Source organism: Fukomys damarensis, unplaced genomic scaffold (genome assembly GCF_012274545.1).
Source record: "Fukomys damarensis isolate Sample0158 unplaced genomic scaffold, DMR_v1.0_HiC HiC_scaffold_26, whole genome shotgun sequence".
NCBI classification, from domain to species: Eukaryota; Metazoa; Chordata; class Mammalia; order Rodentia; family Bathyergidae; genus Fukomys; species Fukomys damarensis.
In genome coordinates, this window is record NW_022900938.1 from 36,289,108 (window position 1) to 36,298,211 (window position 9,104).

At 35.8% G+C, this 9,104-nt stretch overlaps 1 protein-coding gene across 1 annotated transcript in view; it reads left to right on the forward strand.

Moving 5' to 3' along the window:
• Positions 1–188: 188 nt before the first annotated feature.
• Acvr1c (activin A receptor type 1C) overlaps positions 189–9,104 on the forward strand; it is an 82,212-nt gene continuing 73,296 nt past the window's right edge. The window contains exon 1 of the mRNA XM_010606777.2: positions 189–235. The gene's annotated coding sequence lies outside the window, so the exon portion shown is untranslated. The remainder of the gene's footprint in view (positions 236–9,104) is intronic.

A 9,104-nucleotide genomic window follows, 5' to 3' on the forward strand; every position in this document is an offset into this window, starting at 1 on the left:
TGGCTGGCGGCGGGGTGGCACAGTGAGTTCACGCTCAGAGGCTCGCTGGGCTGCAGGTGCGCTGGGGGCCGAGCCGAGAGCTGCGCTGGAATGGTGGCGCGGCGGTAGCGGGATGGCGATTTAGTGCGAGTTTTAGTGCATTGGAGGATATAGCCCAAGAGCCTCTTGTGCCGGGCTAGGGAGGCTGGAGTAGGAGCTTAAATCTGCGTGGGTTGCAAAGCACTCTGCTTTCGAGGTATGATTTTTCCTTAGAGTTTCAGGGGGAAAAATTCTGACAGGCGCCCCAGCGTTTCTAACAGGTCTATGCCTCGTTATGCGAAATAGAGCCCCTGACCCAAGCTAGAATCCTGACGTTTCTTTACAGTGTTTACTAGAAAGTGGGCGCGAATGCATCTTCGGTAAAATCATAGTCTGCTGTGACCAAAGACCTTTCGTCTCTGAAACTATTTTCATTACATTGTCTTGGATTTCAGCGACCAGGAACAGATTCCTTGCTAACTCCTTCTTAAACATTTCAATCAGACATTAAAGACATTTGCACATAAAAACCTGGTGTTTTTCCATAAAGCTGTACTTTGTCCGAAGCTGATTTTAATTCATTTTTGTTTTCCCAAATGACAATCTGTTTGACATTAATAACTGGGTAGTTTTCCTCGTAGTGACATGTGCAGGGGAATGTTTTGAATAGTACAATTGCTGTCACGTAGAAGATTTTAGTGTTTCATATGGCCTGGGAGAATCGCTAAGTGCAACATTCATGTAAGAAATTGATCATTGGAAAGGACTAGTGGATGATATCTGAGAATTAAAGCATTCTAGTTGTCTTTTAGGAAATCAGAATGAACCTTGAGTTTGTAAGGAAGACGATGGGACAGAGTGGCATACGCATTTTGAGTTGGGAAGAAAAGTGACCGTAGGAAAGTCTGTATAAGAATCGGATTAAAACGCCAACTTGAGAGACTGAAAGTGCCCTTGACTATTTAATAGAACTCGCCCCCCTAACCACAACAACCAAAAACCAGTCTTTCAGATATCACACTTTTGACTGGGCACATATGAAATTACTCCTACAGAATGACTTTTTGTGTACAGGAGCTAATCACTGGGCTACAGGCATTTTAAAAAACAGAATCAGTTTTTTTTTTTAAATCTAGGTTTGAAAGGTGTATTTTGTTATATGACAGAATCTACAGAAAGTTTCAGAGACCCTGAGAATGCTGTACCAACATAATAACATGCCTCATTATGTTCTTGACAAGGCATGGAAACTTTTGACATTGAAATGTGGAAAAATGAAAAAATATAGATCTTCCATTCATATTTGATTGTTTCCTCAAAATTGGAAATCTAAGAGAAAATGTTCAATACTGAGCTAATGTGTCAATATAGTACAGAAGTAGCTATTAAAGTTAAACTTTACAACAATTTTTCACACACAATAAGTTTGTTCTTCAATTATTTTAGGAAACGTTTACTCCTATTGAGTCTCACATAAATAATGTCTATTACTATTTATATTATTTGTTCTAAATTTTCAGAAAAGTCTGATTATATTGTAATGGAATTTCATGGCAGCTTTTAAAAAACTTGTCTTTTAAATTGATTTTCTTACAGGTTGCCACCCTCACTTTTGACCTGGCCACTTTTATAAATCATGGTGTTGATCATACTGGCCATTTAGGAACATGCACTCGCCATGGTTGGAATTTGTATGAGCAGCTGTTCTTGACATGATGACACAGTTAACAAAACTTCATAACAGAAATCTCCAACTTCATTTTGACCCTGCATATAGCCTAAGACTTTAAATATCTGAAAGCATGAGAACCAAGCAACTTTTTTGTATGTTGGCTGCTCTTCCCTAGTCTCTGTCCCTTTATAGATGCCATGTGGAGAATCATAGAAGATAGCAGCCTGGTAGAAATTTACAAAGACTATTTATTGGCCTGGACTAGATTTAAAATAAAAATTAGGCTGCTCTTCTTAGCTAGGTTTTAGATTCCTGGAAGTTTGATAAGAATGACCTGGCATCTCCCAATAGTCATTATTTATACCAAACAAGGAATTGGTAAAAGTAGCCAGGAGATCTAGACTCTGAACTTGTGATGGGGAATATGATGCAGATTTACTCTTTATTCATTCTCTTCTAATTTCAGGAAACTTCTTTGTCATCTGGTGAGGAAAGATTTATTGAGAGTCTAGAGAGCTATTAGTTGGAACCCTAAAAGTGGAAAGATAAGTGTTCTCTTTTATAACCTGGGTAGAAGTAGGGTTTTCAGGTAGTAAGTAAGCTCCTACCCCAAACAGTTAGCAGTTGTCACCAAAAGTTTTCAGTAGTGCTTCTGGAAGTGAAAGTGAAAGTCCAGGGCTGAGTTTAGAAGTGCAGAAGATATTGTCACCTTTGCCCTTCTTTCAGCAGTCATTTATTGGTTGATTGGCATAAATGTGGCAAGAAGTTCCCTAGGAAGAACTGGGCAGACACCCCTTGGGGCTGATTTCTTCATTGACTGTACTGCCTAAGCCCATTATTCCGCTGCTGACTTAGAGTCATGTAAAGTAGAGTTCCTCGGCGTGGCTAACCGCACACAAAAAGTGAAGGATTTAAAGTGGGATAAACTTTTTCACTTTGAAGAGCTAAGGCTGATATTACATTTTAGTCCCAAGCAATAGAAGAATGGATTCTTAACTGGGGTGGGGCAGATGCTGTTGCTGGGAGAGGCAGGGACTGGCAGCAGATAGTAGGGGCTCAGTTGGGAACATGTTGTGGGTAAAATGCTGTTAGAATCTGAAGCAGATCCAGGTAAGCAATTTTATGGCTCCAGAGATCAGGAGATATATCTGGGATAAAGATAAAGAATTTTTGAGCCAAGATTATTTACAAATAATTTTGGAAGACGTATTAAATAGGCTCCCAGATTTAGCAAAAACATCCCAGAACACCTGTTAAATTGAATTTCAAATAGAGTTAATTTTTTTTTAGTATAAGCGGGTCACAAATATGACTTGGGGCTATGTGTATCAGAAACTAATGTTTGCTTATATCCCAGGTTCACTGGGTAGTCTGTACTTTCATCTGGCAGCTTAATGTGAAAGAATATTGTGGCAAATTAAATTGTTCCTGATGCATATGTTCCTGGATTTTTCATTTAAAAAAGAGAGAAGGGCAGAGCTGTTTTCTGTACTTTGTCTCTGAGAACTTGTCTTCGAGCTCTGCTAATGTCCCCATGTGTATGTCAGGATGGGTCACTCCCAGCTCTTTGTGAACTGGAGGAGTACTTAGCCTTTTCCAGTTGGACATAAGTATCTCAACAAGGAGGTTTGTGTAGAAGAGATAAGAATAACTCTCTAGACTGTTTGGAAGTTATTGTTACATAAAAATAGTTGGTTTTCCCCAAAATTTCTGTCTTTTGAAAGTGATTGTTATTTACAGATCCACTTTTAGAGCATATTTCTTGTCAATAAACTTTCATGTGTTTCTCTTTTAGGGAATATGCTTGCCGGGAGTAAAAACCTAATTGGTTATATTTTTTGTTGCATCTCATTGTAAATAAGAAAGTTAAGAGTAAAGGAAACTGGATAGTGCTGGGGTTAGGGAGGCTACACAATTTGCAGTTGTTTTGAGCATGTTTTTAAAAAAGTGATTTCAAGTCTTTGCGGAAAGGGACCAGGATGCATAAATACCAGCCAGAGTTCCTGCTAAGTCTCCACCTGCTACTGTAACCACCAACTGATCAGTATTGTCTTCATTTTCAGGTCTGTAGTGGAGAGTGACCTACAAACGAGCAGCTGTTAGCATAGTTAGACAACTTTAACAAATGTTTGCATGGATATAGTCTATTTTAATAAATAATAAGAGAATCAATTTTAAAATATAAATAATAAACAGAAAAAAGGATTTTTTTTTTACATCTGGATTTTCCATTACTTTGGCCTTCTAAATTTTGAATTTTTCATTGGCAATAGTCAAGATTTTAAAATTTATCATTACATTATTTAAGAATCTAGGAATTCTTCATGATGTAGAAATGACACTTTTACTAGAGGGACCTTGGAATACCTGTTTTGTTTTGGCTTAGGTGCATCCTTTCAGCCAGGAGGGGATATCCAGAAAACATGGTAAAACAAGGCAGTTGTTCCCTGGTTCTTTGCTTCCTAATTACTTGACAGAACACTAATTCATTCCTCTTTTCAAAACTCTTAGTAACTAAGTAGTCTAAGGGTAAAGAAGGTGGAACTGTCATAAATTAGAATCTTGGATCCTGACACTGTGATTGCATCCTGAAAAGCCATCCAATGTTTGACAAAATGGAGCGAGAGAGGTGGCGGAACTAAAGATCTGTACCTCCAGCAGCTCACATTAGTCCAGTTCTTGTGAAAACTCTGGTAGGATTCCAGGAAGTAATTTTGGGTGACTGAGCAAGGAAAGGCAGAGTCTGTAGAGAGAGGTACCTGGGTCTCTCATATGACGAAGCAGGTCTTACCTTCTCACACTTACTGCGGAACAAAGGGAGAAGGCAAGGTCATTACCAAGAACCTCCTTCATTTCTTGTTCTTTGAAAGCTAAAGTATGTGAAACATTTGGTTCCCTGAAACCTGAACATTACACGTCATTATTCCTTTCACTTAAGGATGCAGTGCAAAGGAAGGGGTGAGTAGGAGTGTGAAACAGACAAGGAAAACTTTATTTCCACAGAAGCCAACACTTTGGAATTCACTTGCCAGCCAGGCTAACATGGTTCAGCTCTGCTCAGATTCTTCACTTTTTTTTTGCCTCTACAATAACTTCCTTTTTCTGTTGTTTTCATCTATTCTTTAGAGGGTAGGCATGTGAAGATGCTGCCTCTTTGGAACTGTTTTAAATTAATTCCCTCAAGAATGCAGAGGTGAATCATTCAGTATGACTCAAGAGCTTGCTTATTATTTTTTGAACAATTTAAATTTGCAATGACTTAAACATCCCAAATTAGATCAATCTACTTTTTCATTAAACTTTTCACATCAAGATAATTGTTAGGATGTTCAAAATCTGAAAGTGAAACACCCATTTTTCATTGATTTTGTCATCCTTACCTCATGATAAGGTACAAGGACAGTGATAGATGCCACATAGATTCATTATAATTTTTTTTGTGTGCAACTCTATGATTGACTGAAATGAAGACTGGTCGAAACTGGATTACAGAAATCCAATTTTGTTCTGAACAATGATAATTTTAATACATGCATGCTTATATAAAAGATCTTAATTCATCAGAGAGTGGTAATCCAGATTAACACATGCTTTTAAAAAAGCTATTGTTTTAGAACAGAGCCAGAATATATTAGAGTATTAACTCATCACACATCACAATTTTATCTGATGACATCTCTCTGGCTTGTTCTCCTAGAAGTGTATGATTTTTTTTTCTTTTCTACTATCCCATTATTGCTCTCCAAGAATAAAATTCTACTCTGTGAGCATTTGGCCTGCTCTAATAGTTGTAGTGAGGTTGCAGTCTTACTTAAATTCCACTTCAAGTCTCTAGTGTGTATTTCCAGGAAACAGACAATAAACTAAATTTAAAAGGCTGACTAAAGAATAATTATAATTAGCAGAAGTTTCATTACAGAATAATAAATGTGTAATTGAATGAAACTCTCTTTAAGAACCTTTCTTAGTTTTACAACAGTTCTCTCGTTAAATCATATTAAAAAGTGTTGCTTTTTGAACAGTGAAGAAAGTTCATTTTAAAAGAACTAAGAGTTTTGCCAATCAAGATGGAGATGTTCTTATACAATTGCTTTTACTGAATTGTTCTTTGGGAATTGCCATTACCATTGTTTTTCATAATATTTCTTTACTTTTGTAAAATATTTATAGGGTTTTTAGTGATGTCCCAGTTATATTTCTGACATGGGGAAATTGAACCTTCGCTCTTCTTACTTTGATCAGTCTAACTAGAACCTTATTAATTTTATTGTTTCCTTTCAAATACATAGCTATGGGCTTTATTGATTTTTTTGTTTTTGTTCATTTTCTGCCTTTTCATTATTTTCTTTACTTATTTTGGGTTTAATTTATTCACATTTGTTCCATCTTTTTAGGTCTGATGCTTGCAATGATTTCCTAAAGGATGTAATAGTACATGTTTTAGGCTAGATGGTCATATAGTCTTTGTTGCAACTACTTAATTCTGCTTTTGTAGTGTAAAAGAAGCCAGAGGAAATATATAGGTGTTGCTGCATTTCATCAAAACTATTTATAAATGCCCAGCCAATGGGCCATAGTTTGCTGACCTTTTCTTAAATTGTTCATTTAAGACCTGTGTTCTTTTTCAATATAAGCATCTAAAACTAAATTTTCCTCTGGGCAACTGCTTTTGTTCATCCATACATTGAGATGTATTGTTTTTCATTTTCAATGAGTTTAAAATATTTTTGAATTTTCTTTGTAATTTTCTGGGGGCCTGTGTGGTATTAGAGGTCTGTTGTTTAACATGCAAATATTGTAAAAAAAATTCTGGTTTGTTATTCAATCCTAAATTAAATTCATTAGTGGTGAAATAACATAAGCTGTACAATTTCAGTTCTTTTGAATTCATTTGTATTTGTTTTATAGACCAACATGTATCTGCATGAATGAATTGAGTATGATGGAAAATAGGGTGTATTCTGCTTCTGAGAGTGTAGTTAGTATTCTGTAAATCTCAGGTCAAGTTGCTGAGCAGTGTTATTCAAATCTTGTATGTCTTTATTGATTTTCTGTCGTTTTTGATCAATTAATGACGAACTCTTGTTATATCTAACTTGTGAATTCATCTGTTATCTTTTTAACTTTTTCAATTTTTCTTTATATATTAGAAAATTTTGTTATTGGATACATGTATACATAGGATTGTTATATCCTCTCATTACATATTTATTGTTAGGAAATCTGCTAATTATTAGGATGTGTCTCTCTTCACCTGGTAATAATATTGTTTGCCTTGAAGTTTACTCTGTTGATATTATATAGTCATGGTAGATTTCTTATACTTAATATTTTTATTTTTGCTTTTAAACCACTAATATAGCTATTCCAGCTTTTTGGGCTAATGTCTGCATTTTGTAGATTTCTCATCCTCTCACATGTAACTAGTATGTGTCTTTGTATTTAAATTGGGAGTTACGGAAAGAGCAAATGGTTGAGTCTCACTTCTCATTGAGTCTTACATATCTGTCTTAAACTGGAGTGTGCAGAACACATGCATTTCATTTATTTGTCAATATATTTGGGATTAAAATATATCATCTTGCTATCCTTATATCTTTTCTGTTTTCTTCACTGTTGCCTTCACTGACCACATATTGGTATTACATATTATTTCTACTACTAGTATGTAAGCTGCCCATTTGTTCTACTCTTAATGTTTGTTCAAAAAATTATAATATCCAGTTTAAATTGTCATAACTGATTTAAGAACTTTACCATTATACACTTCCATCTCCTTTTTGTTCTTCCTGCTATCCAAGCTCATCCATTCTACTTTATACATTGAAATACATTTTATTAGTTTTGCTTTAAATATTGGATTAAATTTAAACGAATGAATGCAAGAGCTTAATTTGCTGATCTATTTTTTATTACCAGTGATCTTTATTACTTTGTGTAGATAGGAGTTTACATCTGCCTAATTTTTTCCTTTGTCATTTTATAAAGTTCAATTCTGATAGCCATTATTTCTATTGTTTTTGGAAAGTTTTTATTTCACTTTTATTTGACAAAATTTATTATTAGACTTTTCAACACATTACAATTTTAAAATATCAAAATTGAAAGAATTTTATTGTCACTACCTATGTCCCTACCAATAAGATCATACAAATTGTCATTTTATTATGTTTGCCTTATCAGATGTATTTCCATTTATCTATGCTCTACCTATTAATATACATTATTTTTTATGCATTTTAAATAAATTATGGCTAGCAGTATACTTCTTGCCAAATACTTCAGCATGTATATTATTATGCACAGTTAAATATTTGCTAACATTTTCCTCTTTTGATCAAATATTTACATATGACATTCACAAGTCTTGTGTACTTATTCACTGAATTTTAAAAAATGAATTCACTTAATCTTTTTCAAGATATTAAAGAGTAACATCACCACTGAGCTGTCTCATGCCCCTTTCCAGTCACTCTTCAATGCTGTATTCCCAAAGCCATCTGTTGTTTTCATTTTTTCCCCACAGAATACTTGTGGCTGTTTAAGATTATTGTTTTGTAAATGTCAAGTAGGTAAAATTTGTTGATGGTGCTGCTCAGAGTGTATGATGGTTAAGCTTCATTGTCAACTTCACAGGTCTGAGAGAGAAATTCTGGGTGTGTCTAGTTGGGTCATGGAGGGGTGATCTTGGGTCTATATCTGGTCCCTACCCCCTTCCTCTCTGGCACTGCCTTGATCTTCCCCACCTTTATTCCACCATGCCCTTCAACTGATATTTCTGCCTTAGATACAGCCTACCATGGGATGAATTCTGAAACTATGAGCCAAATAGAGTACTCCTCTTTTGAATTGGAGGTGCCAGGTATTTGGTCTCAGTGATAGGAAAGCTAAACAGTACTGAAAATTGGTACCAGAGAAACGGGATCATTGCAGTGACTGTACCTGGCCATGTTTGTATTTCAGAAGCATTTGGATGGTTTGTGGGAAGAGTTTGGAAAGGTTGAAGATACAGGGTACAGAAGCACTAGGATACTGTAAACAGAGCCTGATAGGTGATTCTGGTCAGGGTTCAGAAGACTAGAATTCTGATTGATTATGGAGACTCAAGACCAGGCTTATGAGATTTGAGTTGGGAATGAGGACTCCCTTGGCAATTGGACTAGAGATCATGAATGTTACATTCCGGCAAAGAACTTCTATATATTTTGCCTATATCCTGAGACTTTGGAGAAGGCTGAGTTCAAGAACTATAACTAAGAGAGTCAGGCATGGTGGATCACACCTGCACTCTCAGCACTTAGGAGGCTGGGCAGGAGAATTGCTGTGAGTTCAAGACTAGCCCTGGTTACATAGTGAGTTCAAGGCCAAACTGAACTACATAGTGAGACCCTGTCTCAAAAAAAAAAAAAAAAAA